We start from the raw sequence: 12,843 nt of genomic DNA, 5'->3' as shown, positions 1-12,843 counted from the left end.
TGCGGTTTTGTTAATGTGGCTTGTGGTTATTTAGTTAATTAGGAAGAACAGTTTATATAAACAACAGGCTTTCTGAACAAAATATTTCCCATAACTCTAAAGGCAAGGATTTATTGCTCTTGTTTTTAAAGTCAAAACTGTACATGAGGGCTTCCCTGGTGGCGCAGTGGTTGAGAATCTGCCTGCCAATGCAGGCGACACGGGTTTGAGCCCTGGTTTGGGAAGGTCCCACATGCTGCGGAGCAACTAGGCCCGTGAGCCACAGTTACTGAGCCTGCGCGTCTGGAGCCTGTGATCCGAAACAAGAGAGGCCGCGACAGTGAGAGGCCCCGCGCACCGCGATGAAGAGTGGCCCCGCTTGCCACAACTAGAGAAAGCCCTCGCACAGAAACGAAGACGCGACACAGCCAAAAATAAATTAATTAATTAATTAAAATTAGAAAGGAAAGAAAAGGAAAGAAACTTGTTTAAAAAAAAAAAACAAACTGGGCTTCCCTGGTGGCGCAGTGGTTGAGAGTCCGCCTGCCGATGCAGGGGACACGGGTTCGTGCCCCGGTCCGGGAGGATCCCGCGTGCCGCGGAGCGGCTGGGCCCGTGAGCCATGGCCGCTGAGCCTGCGCGTCCGGAGCCTGTACTCCGCAACGGGAGAGGCCACAACAGTGAGAGGCCCGCGTACCGCAAAAAAACAAACAGACAAAAAACTGTACATGATAATTAAATTCTTGGTAATAGTGTCCTACAATTCTAGTAGGAGGGATGAAAGAACTTTATCTTTAGTCAAGTCTAGACATAAAATAGGAAACGCTAATGTTATGTTTTCAAATGATTTCCAGAGGATATGCTTGTAGGTGTATATGTATTTACTTGCATATATTCATATGCAAAGATCAAGGTATATTTAATGACAACATTCAACATTGGTTTGCCCTTGTTTTGTTATAACCTGCCCCTAAATGGCTAATCAAAATAAGATTTGTTCTCTTTTCACCTTCAGCTTATTTAATATGTATAGTAAATGTATCTACATATAAATGCGGTAATTTACTATATATGACTTCCATTCTTCCCACTTGACCTGGTTTAAAATATCAGAACTTAAAGTCTACTCATTTAAAAATATCTCCCCCAATAGGACGTATTAAAATGTCCATTTACATTTCTCATAGCAGCACTTGTGCAAGTGCCTTCAAAATTAAATATGTCAAAGTTATAATTATAGCAAAATGAAAGCAAATGCAAGAATGGCTCTGAGAGGTTTATCCTTTTAAACTGCAAATTTAGCTCTTTTACATAGGCAGGTTTAATTTCGAAGATTTTCACAGTGTAGGAACTAATTAATTAGTTAATAATGCATGAAGCCAGTAGAGCATTATCAGTGCTATATCCCAGATGGAAAACTAGAACAAATGAGGAAACTTACATTTAATTTGACCCTTTTAAACATGAAAACTTTAGGCTTGTATTGTTGTCTTGTTAAATTTTCATCATTTTATCTTCCATGTCTTTGGTTGTCCCCTGCTCCACCCTCAAACAATTATAGAATTTTTAGGCTCTTGCAGTGGAAAAAGGAGGTGACAGCAATTTGACTGCAACAAATCATTTAACGGGCTTGATCAAGCTGATTTTAAAACTAAAGTCATTCTTCACTGTGATAGCACATTATCTTGTATGAGCTGCTAGTGTCCATTTGCTAAATTGCCTCCTTTATTAAAACAAATGGAAACCTAGTGGTCTGAGGGAGTTAATGCCTTTAGTCCCGCATCACCTCCTCCCCGGTACACACACACTTGCTAAAGAAACCAAACAATCTGAGTGCTCTTCCTTACAGGTCACACTTATTATTCCACAAGTGATCTCTAAAGGCTAAAAACAATGTGATTTTAATCATCAAATGTGTTTCCTTCTTTCACATCTATTCTTAACAAGCCAGGATGCAAATTTGACAGGTGAAAGGCTATGAAGTGCTATCACTGTTGTACCACTTCTTATGTTTTTATGATCTGCATAGACAGAGGGACACCCCCCCATCTACAAATTAAAATCCATGTTACTTTATTTATTTATTTATTTCTCTTTTACATTTAGGGCAAAATTCAAGCCTCCTCAACAGCTGTGTCTCATTTACCAGCAGCAAATAAGGCAATGCATTACAATGTAAGTATCAACTCTGGTTGTCTATGTTGAAGGAGTATTTTTTTCTCAGAAAAATATGAAATGGAGAAAGGACGAACTTCCTGTTCTTAAGAATGAGAATGAAAAGTGAAACTGTCAATTCTTGAGCCTCATTTCAAATCATAGAAACAGAAACACAATCACAGGTGTTCTTTCTTAAAGATACCCGTGTCTTGTCCTATCAGGTGAATGCTGAAAATTGTGGATTCAGTTTGAAAGCACGATTAAGAGTAATCAACTGGTGTGAGGTGATATCTCAGTGTAGCTTTGATTTGCATTTCTCTAATGATTAGTGATGTTGAGCATTTTTTCGTGTGTTTGTTGGCCATGTATATGATTCCTTTGGAGAAATGTCTATTTAGGTCTTCTGCCCATTTTTGGACTGGGTTGTTTGTTTTTTTGATATTGAGCTGCATGAGCTGTTTGTATATTTTGGAGATTAATCCTTTGTCACTTGCTTCTTTTGCAAATATTTTCTCCCATTATGAGGGTTGTCTTTTTGTCTTGTTTATGGTTTCCTTTGCTGTGCAAAAGCTTTTAAGTTTAATTAGGTCCTGTTTGTTTATTTTTGTTTTTATTCTCATTACTCTAGGAGGTGGGTCAAAAAAGATCTTGCTGAGATTTGTCAAAGAGTGTTCTGCCTATGTTTTCTTCTAAGAGTTTATAGTGTCTGGCTTTACATTTAGGTCTTTAATCCATTTTGAGTTTATTTTTGTATATGGTGTTAGAGAGTGTTCTAATTTCATTCTTTTGCATGTAACTGTCCAGTTTTCCCAGCACCACTTATTGAAGAGACTGTCTTTGCTCCATTGTATATTCTGGCCTCCTTTGTCATAGATTAGGTGACCACAGGTTCATGGGTTTATCTCTGGGCTTTCTATCCTGTTCCATTGATCTATATTGGCCGTCGTCACAAAATCTACAAACAATAAATGCTGGAGAGGGTGTGAAGAAAAGGGAACCCTCCTACACTGTTGTTGGGAATGTAAATTGATACAGCCACTATGGAGAACAGTATGGAGGCTCCTTAGAAAACTAAAAATAGAACTACCATGTGATCCAGCAATCCCACTACTGGGCATATACCCAGAGAAAACCATAATTCAAAAACACATGCACTCCAATGTTCGCTGCAGCACTATTTACAATAGCCAGTACATGGAAACAATCTAAATGTCCATCAAGAGAAGAATGGATAAGGAAGATGTGGTATATATATACAATGGAATATTACTCAGCCATAACACGGAATGAAATTAGGTCATTTGTAGAGATGTGGATGGACCTAGAGACTGTCATACAGAGTGAAGTAAGTCAGAAAGAGAAAAATAAGTATCATATATTAATGCATATATGTGGAATCTGAAAAAATTGGTATAGACGATCTTATTTACAAAGCAGAAATAGAAACACAGACATTGAGAACAAACGTATGGGTACCAAGGGTGAAAGGGGGGGTGGGATGAATTGGGAGATTGGGATTGACATATATACACTATTGATACTATGTATAAAATAGATAACTAATGAGAACCTACTGTATAGCACAGGGGACTCTACTCAATGCTCTGTGGTGACCTAAATGGGAAGGAAATCCAGAAAAGAGGGGATATATGTATACGTATAGCTGATTCACTTTGCTGTACAGTAGAAACTAACACAACATTGTAAAACAACTATACTCCAATAAAACTTAAAAAAAAAAAGTAATCGAGGTAAAATACCTACCTTTACAATAATAAAAGGAGCTAAACTTTTTCCCCAAATTAAGGAGACTGGTTCTTCCAGGCCTGCCCTGGCTAGGGTGTAGAGCCGATTGCAGTTGCTCTCTGAGAGTAGGAGTTCAAATTAGGGAGTTGAGAAAAATAGATACCCAAGGTATGATACCTTTAAATAATCATGAGTTGGGGAAAATCCTTATTAAGAAATCAGGAAATCAAAAGGAGAGAAAGAGAAGAGCATGCTAATGAAAAAGCTTCCTGAAGAATTCTAGAATCCTTATATTTCTCTTTGCTAAAAAACTAGGATTGATGGGAAGGTCATGATGTTTCTTATCGATCTGTATGTAGTATACAGAACAAACCCAAATTTCAGGTTGTTATAACAGTCCAGAAAACATTTAGTTTTACCCCTAATTTAACGGAATCAGTTAATAGCCCATTCTGCATTTGGGAATTTTCTTTAATTATATGCATTTACTACTTCCTTTAACAATTATTTGTTGTAGTTGCCACATCAGCTGCTGGAGATACAATGGTGAATATAATGGACAAAGTTCTTGCTCTCAAAGAGCTTCCAATTTAGCATGGGAATGAGATAATTAAAGAGTTAATTGTAATTCAGTGCAACAAGTATCACTGTGATGGAAGAACAGGGGGATCATAGGAGCACAAATCAGAGATGATAAACCAGATTTGGCAGTGAGGGATTTCCTTCAATGATATGACATCTAAACTGTAATCTGATGAATGAGTAAAGTGTTAGCTCGGTGGAAAGGAGAGAAGAGATTGTGTCAGAAAGAGCTTTTCATGGGATGTCAATAATCAAAGAGGAAACAGTTATATGTTGAGGCATGGAATCATAGGATGAATGATGAGAGATGGATATTTAATATTCAGGTATGATATGTATATTTAAATCGAAGTTATTAAACTATCTTTCTGGGTTTTTTTTTTGTTATTTTGTGGTATTGGCAGAATTGTGTGTATGTGTTAATTATAACTCAGTCTGAATACAGCTACTCTAGGGTTTTGACAAGATCCCAAGCCAGCAAGACTGGGGATTAGTTGTTGAAACATAGGGAAAATGCTGGAGCAATCTCAGCCAGACCTTGAATAGATCCTTTTATTTGCAGTGTAAAGCGTATTTCACTATAATCCTTCCCTCTCCCTCCCACTTCTGTCTTTCTGTTTCTCTGTTCATTAATACTTCTTAATTTGGTAGAATTTTCAAAATACTATCAGTTACAAAGATAGATTGATTTATTTTTCCCCACCCACCTAATATACTATAACTCTTGATTTCCTTTGCAAATTTCAACTTACTCTATACTAATGTTTCATTTTGAAAATGGAAATTTTGTTTCCAGATGCCTTTCCATGTCTAAGTGCAAGCATTTGATTTCTAATATTATTTCCCAGTACTGATAATCACTCCTCCCTCAAGCAACAAATCCCTTTGGGATATAAATTGTAAACTAATACAGTGAAAGCAGCAACAGAAGTATTTTCTGTACATTCAGCACTTGGCATTTGTAGCATTTTCCAAGCAAAGTTTATGAAAGAAATGGGACACAATTTGGCAGTAGTTCTGGAAGAAAGACTTGTGTTTAACTATTTTGTGTGCTGTTGTTTTTGTTGTTGTTTTCTTTCAGAAGTAGGTGAGTAATAATTTGGTAGAGACAGCAGTTTATAATTGTAAACATGAACTAAAGCTAGATTTTCCTCTTCACCCAACATTATAATCAAATTTTAATAACTGTGGGTTTCCTGAATCAGGTCTTCCCATGGGCATGTGTTCTGGCTAAACATCACAGAAACATAGCATTAAGTCTACTTCCACAGATACGTGATATTCAAAAAGCTAGAATCCATCAAGCTCTTCCATTCCCCACATGAACAAGTAGATAGTTGTCAGAATCAAATGAAGCAAGGGATAGAGAATGATTTTATTTAATTTGTTGGATCAGGGCCTAGCGGTCCATATGTGCTACCCATGTAGGAATGTATATTTGAACCACTTTATTTTCTGATATCATTCTCAGGAGAGGTAAAAATGATAATTTCCTCAGTGGTCTATAACCATTTTCCTAGAGGCGAATAAGTATAGTAGAAATACAAGCCACCACTAGTATTTATTAGGTCACTCAGCTTCTCTTCTCTTAAAAAATATTCAGCTGTGAAATTTGGTCATAAATTATAATGCTTTAGTTCACAAAGAAATATTTTATGAAGTAAACAAAACAAAAATTTAAGCAAATATACATTACTGTCTTGACCTTGACACAGAAATTGTATAAGGAATGAAAAATATCTCTATTTGAAAAACATGGTTAAATTATCTTTTCTCTCATACACATACAAAATAATCTTATAAGAATATTTATTAGCATATCTAGGTTTAATTTGTTAGGCTATCTAAATCATCAGCTGATATTGTCTTGAGTAGTATTTGCCACCTTGGCGTTTATTCATGCCTCTTCTTTTCTTTTTTTTTTTTTGTTCTTTTGAGTTGGGGGATTGGGAATTAGCATTCTAATTCTTGTTGTAAATTCACCACTCATTCATCCTACATCTATGTGGTTGATGCTACCAAATAGCTTCACAGTTAGGCATGTGCCCAAAGCCAGGTCAGAGAAAGTTAATTTCAGGACTTGTATTGAAACACTCATTAAAGGAACGTTCCCATTGCTTTCCTTTTGCTCAACTGTGAGAATGTACACCTAAAGCTGTTTAGGGCTTCTAGAATGGAAGAACCTGCCTGAGAATTAAGCCAACAAAGAGGAAATAAATAGCCAACAGAGGGAGAGATGATTTCCTTATAATATTATTTTAGGACCCTGATCTAGCCATGCCTAGACTTCACCATCTTGTTGGGTAAAATGTTATGTTTTTGCTTAAGGCAAGTTGAATAGGTTTTTTTTTTTTTTTTTTTTACTTGTAACAAAAAATGTCCCAATTAATACATCAGTGTCATTCTCATGAAGTGGACCAGAAACACCCCAGAACAAGCAGCTTTCTGCAAAGCCACTGAATAAGTCTCTCAGAAGTAGTTTTAGGAATCAGGATTACAACAATACATATTTTTATAAAGATTTTATGAGAAGTACTGTTTTAGAAAATAAGTTTAATTGGGTGTGGGTCATACCTTGTTTATCTTTGTATTCCCAGAGCCTTGAATTTGGTCTAGCATATAGTTATCACTCAATCATTATTGAATAAAGTGTCCATAGAGATTCATACATTAGTTGGGCAACAGAGGCAAAAAAATGTACAAACCAGGTTACTTTCCTATAAGGAGAGCAGAAGTCATGTAATAAAATTATTGGAATAATTTACATTTTGCACTACTTCAAGAGGTAGTAAAGGATGCTCTCAAGAATAAGAAAGGGTTACAGGCTGCAGTAAATTAGGGAAATATGTCTACTGTTATTTTAATTTAAAAAAAAATCTCCAAATACATTAAAGTATTAAGGAGACTCCAAGAAGTCCTGCAATTTCAGGAGTCAAGTCCCATCTGCCAGATTCACAAATGGAAAATTTTAAAAAATGAAACGCTATTAATATCTGACATGAACATTCCACATATTACCATGATAAAAGCTGTAACATAACATGATAAGGACAACACATTGGGAGCAGAAGAAATGCCTTGGGTGAAGTCTTAGGAAAAGGATTTTTGACATGGTTCTTGAGGCATTTTTGAGAATGTGTCAGGAAGAAGTATTTAGATGTGTTAGAGGAGAAGGGCAAAGTGTGTGCAAAGCCACATACTTCTGCCAGCGCTATGAAGAACAGAGAAGGGCAAAGTTTCTTGACAGTAATTCTGAATATGAATATCCCTGTCAGTGGCAGCTATGAACATTTTTTTCCTTTTGTTATGTGTTATTTTATTCAATTCTTACAAGTCTATGAAAACCCTGATCTTTCCCCTTTTCCTTAAATAGTTATTAAGTGCTACCTTACCACCATCAATAATAATAATAACAGTAAAAATGAAGGTAGTGCATGCCAGGGAGGTTTCTAAGGACTTTGCAAGTTTAAATTCTTTAACTCTCACAACAACCTTACCTGGTAGGAACTATTATTATCCCTATTTGGTACTAGAGTATTAATGGGATGCTCAGTATCTTATTGTACTGAGACAGAGAGAGGTGAATTAGACACCCAAGGTTACAAGATGGCAGAGCCAGAGTCTACCCAGCATGTCTGGCTCCGGCACCTGCAACCTTAAATGTCATGCTCTACCGCTTACCACACTAGCTTGGGCATGTGTGTATGCTGGTGAAGAAACAGACAGTCCCCTACACTGGTCAATTTACAATGTCTGAAAAATATTTAGTAAAACAAAAACAAAAATAAAATTAAAACTAATCTCAAAATAGGAACCTCTCCCTGAAATTTTTAGGTCAATGAAGCAAGTTGAGCAAAAAGAAGAGAGGTGACAGCTGGTGATAACTAGACAATACAAGGTCAATGGTAGTTTACTTTATATGAAGAACACCTTTCATTTCTAATGTCAGAATTTATTTTATTTTTTAATAAGTTTTGAAATGCTTTACCTTAGCAGTTTCTGAAAACTGATTCTCTGTAGGTAATGTGAGGAAATTTCCCTAAACATCCTAAATGATTGCAAAAATAAGAAAGAAGTTAGGATTCTGCCTATTAGAGGACTTGAGAAGGAGGAGGGGCTGGTAGCTGGGGCAGAAGGGCCTGGGCTCTTGAGACCCTTGAGATGCAAACATGGGACAAAAGAGTAGAGAAAAGAAATAAAAAGTAACCTCACCAAGTGCTTACATTTTAGTTTGTCCCTTCCCATAGCTTCATCTCTCTCCTCCAGGACAGGTAAGGGGGTTGTGGAGTGAAGACCAAATGACTAGAGTTAAATAACTGAGGCAGAAGATAGATGGGCCCCAGAATGAACTGTTTCTCCCCTGTGGACAGAAACTCCATAAAAGCAGGATGATGGAGGAGGCTGGGCCCTGCTCAGATAAGAGATAGAAGACCACGTATTCCTCATTCTCGAAGTCAAGGAGACCTTCCTGACTACACAAAGGCGCAGAAAGTCTCCTTGGAGGTCAAAAATGGAGCGGGCGCCACCCCATAGTAAGTGATGCCCACTACCCATAGGCCTCTTCACTAGAAGCCATCTTGGCTAAGAGACGCGCACGCACACAGGGGAGGACCCTGAGATACACCAAATACGGACTCAGAACAAGGCAAAGCACGGTGATTGGTCAAAGGAAACCCGGAAGAAATGCCCCATAAAAGCGATTCAAACTGCCTTGAGGGCGTGACTCTCTCTCTCTCTGAGCCTGCCTGTGTGTCTAGCCACACGTACTGTACTCTTTTTCCTCCTAATAAACCTTTTACTTACTTCACTACTTTCCGTCTCTATGTGGAAATTCATTTCTACACAGCTGACGGGCCAGGGCCTTGTCACTGACCACTGGTCTAATGGCTAGGATTCAGTGCTCTCACTGATACTGCCCGACCTTAATTTCTGGCCGGGAACCGAAACCCTGCTTCAAGCTGCTGCAGGCCGAGGCCATCCGAGATCATAAGCATTCGCCTCCAAGCACTTACCATCCTTTCAGCCTACGTTACTTTTTCCAACCTCCTCTTCCATCTCTCTTCCCTCCATGTCTCTTCCTTCAAGTTCTGAAAGAACCTTTCTCTTCCCATCCTCAACTAAACTCCTATTCATTTAGAATGATTGACATACATTACTCTGAAAATTAAACCTTTTCCTAACTGCCAGTTTCAGTGCTTCTGGATACAGCCATCTCCCCTGGCTTGGTCATCTTTACTGTTTCTCTTATTGGATGGTATCATTTACCCTTACCTCACCTCCTAATTAGTCTAACAGTCTATTTCTTTGTTTCCCAGTGACCAAAAATTGCAACAATGATACTTACTCTCCTTTCCTTCCAAGTATTACTGAGGATAACAAAAACAATCGTCAGTTAGACTGGTTTAGCTATTGCAGCATTAAGATGGGGAATGATTGTGATACACACAGCTTTGAGAATTACTATTTGAAAGCTCCAAATTTGAGCCATATCCATGTTAATGTTTAATGTCGAAGAGTCAGTTTTTAACACTGTCTATGTGTGCTCCATCTTTATAGTCAGATATTCACAAAGTATGGTCAGTAAAATAAAAACTGAGATAATAATACAGGGCCACATGCCTGAACCATGAGAGTCAAACTCCTTGAGGAAAACCACTCATTCAATAGCCTAACACCTCTGAGTACCTATGAAGGGCCAATCCATGTGCGAGGCCTGAGAAGACATTTTAAAAAATCATGTTCCCCCATTTGATTGGGGCTATCCAGTCAATCCTAAATTTTCTATCATATTCTCTTGCCCCAGAGAGCACAGTCTCAATACACATAAAAGAAACTTAAACTTTAAAGAAGTCCAAAAGAAAACTGAATACGACACAGTTAAAAAGAGACTTCAAGCTTACTTCAAGAGAATAATTAATATTAAGTTAGAAACGAAATTTTCCAAGTAAAAGATTATTCTTTCCTTTCTAAAAGCACTGAAAAACACCTCCTGACATACATTAAATAGGTTTACAAAGAATTAGGAGGAATCAAGATGAAATAGAGTTCCAAGTAAGGGAAGTTTATATTGACTTTTTTATATAATGCAATGAGTACTCTAAGATTAAGATTGATAGTATCAAAATATTTAAATCTGGTGATTGCTTGAATCTTCACTGAACAGTGTACTTTCTTCAACTGTCACTCATTCTCCAGATTTTATGATACAAAAGTAAACTTATGCGAAAGAAATTTTTAAGTGTCTCAAGAAACACACTTTAAAAAACTGAGTAAGAGCCAGTCCAACATTTAAGCTCCCAGAAAATACACGAAATTCAATGTCAAACTTTGGTTAATCTCCAGATGATGTCAATAGCGTGTGTAAACCAACTGAGTTTCTCACAACATACTGAAGGCAGTTTTTTTTTTTTTTGTATTATATAATTCAAGATGACCTTATAGAATTAATACCTATTATGCAAAGGACAAAAAATGTGACTGAAAGTCTAGGTGTTTAGCTACCCTTCAGCACATGACATTTTACCAAAAAAAAGAAAATAAATATCCATGCAAACACACGAAGTCCATTGAGTAATTTAGGTCAAAATAAATGAAGTACATGAATAATTCATATTTTCCAGTGAAGTACTTTGCAATGTTATCCAATTTACAGAGCACAGAGCATCACACATAAATGTTTGGAATCTCATTAAAACATAAAAATCTACTGATAGATCAGCCAGATTCTGACTTCTAGAAAATCTCTCCAATTTTAGACAATGAAAAAATAGACATTAGTGTTATAAGGAAAGCTTTAGTAATATATCAGCTTGCTTTCTTCTCTTGGCGCATGAGTTTTTACTGTTTACAGGGCCTTTCTACTAAGAGCGAAAAATGAAATAGAATTTTTCAAGGGATTTGAAATCTCCCCACTAGAGCCTACTGAAGTTTAAATTTCATGCATTCCTCTTATGCACAAAAAGGGGGGAAATGCATTCTGGAACAAGAAAAGAACTTAGAAATAATCCAGTTCAAGACTCATTTTACAAATGAATAAATTCAGCATTAGACAACTCTCCAACAGAAACCATTAGAAACATTACGATTTTCCTTCCCATGTGCCATTAATAAGGGAGTTTGCAATTCGTAGGATCTTGCCACTTGATATCATAAAATCTGACCCATTGCGTCATATTGGATGTACTCCAGAAATTTTAGCTCCTCATAGAGTAATTTTCTGGCTCTACTTACTGTCTTGCTTTATGACATACCAAAGGGGTTTGCTGTATTCCGCTGTCCTGATTTTAATCCGAGCAAAACTGAAATTAAAAAATAAATAAATAAATTGTCAGGCAACAGACATATTGGATATTCCAGACAGCCTCAGTGACGTGTCTGAGAGATATTTGGTTTCTTACCAAAAACACAGTCCAGGACTCTAATTGTAGTTATTTTCTTTTGAGAAATGGGTGGTAAATGACAAGATGTTACTAAACCCTCATAACACAAAGTCATGAGATTTATTGATCCACCTCAAAACTGCCGGAGTTTCCATATATTAGGGCTTTCAAGTAGTAGTGTACTCTCTGTATATCATGCACATTAAGGTTTTATTAAAAATTCAATGAAATATTTATATCTGTTAATAAATCCCTGATGAGTAAATGAATGCAATCAAGACATAGTGATTTTCCAATATGAGTTTTATTCATAGAACATTTTGTCATGGCAATAGACGTCTTTTAGTTTTTAAAAAGATAACTACTGTTAAGTGACCTACTTCTTACATGGGAATGATTTATTCGATCACCGTTTTAACTCTTCTTCTCCACCCCAGTCCCAGCCCATCCTCCTCTGAAGAGTAAAACTGATTTACATGAGAATTCCCATAGGGCCTATTTCAAATTTCCCTGGGTAATTCAGAAATAATTTCAAATTTCCCTAGATAATTCAGAAGTAATTTCATAATAATGCATAATAACTTTCATGCAGATCTTAAAGTTATAATCCTTTCTATTAAAATTCCCAAGATAACATTTCTTACAGTAATTCCATTGTGTAAGTACAAAGGCAATTGTCAGTAATTCCAAATGATGTCGATATTTGAAGATAAGGATATTTCTGTCTCCTAAGTTCCACCAGCCATCTTGCTAATCTCCAGAGGTAGCACTGACAGAGAACAGAGTGAATCATGCCCTGGGAATAAGGACACTGAGATCCAGGCCAAGAGAAACCTCCTCCTGAATCATAATTGGAAGGTTCATTATAGGTTTAAAGTTATTTAAATGACTTTATCTTTCTAAAAAGTCTCTTCAGAATTAGAGAGTTTTTGTGTCTGCTTTGAGTACCAATAAAATCTGGAATAAAACTCACTTCCAAACTTTTTTTTTTCTTTACAAT

The sequence above is a fragment of the Leucopleurus acutus genome, assembly GCF_964270905.1.
Source record: "Leucopleurus acutus genome assembly, chromosome: 15".
NCBI classification, from domain to species: Eukaryota; Metazoa; Chordata; class Mammalia; order Artiodactyla; family Delphinidae; genus Leucopleurus; species Leucopleurus acutus.
This window is presented reverse-complemented; position numbering follows the sequence as displayed.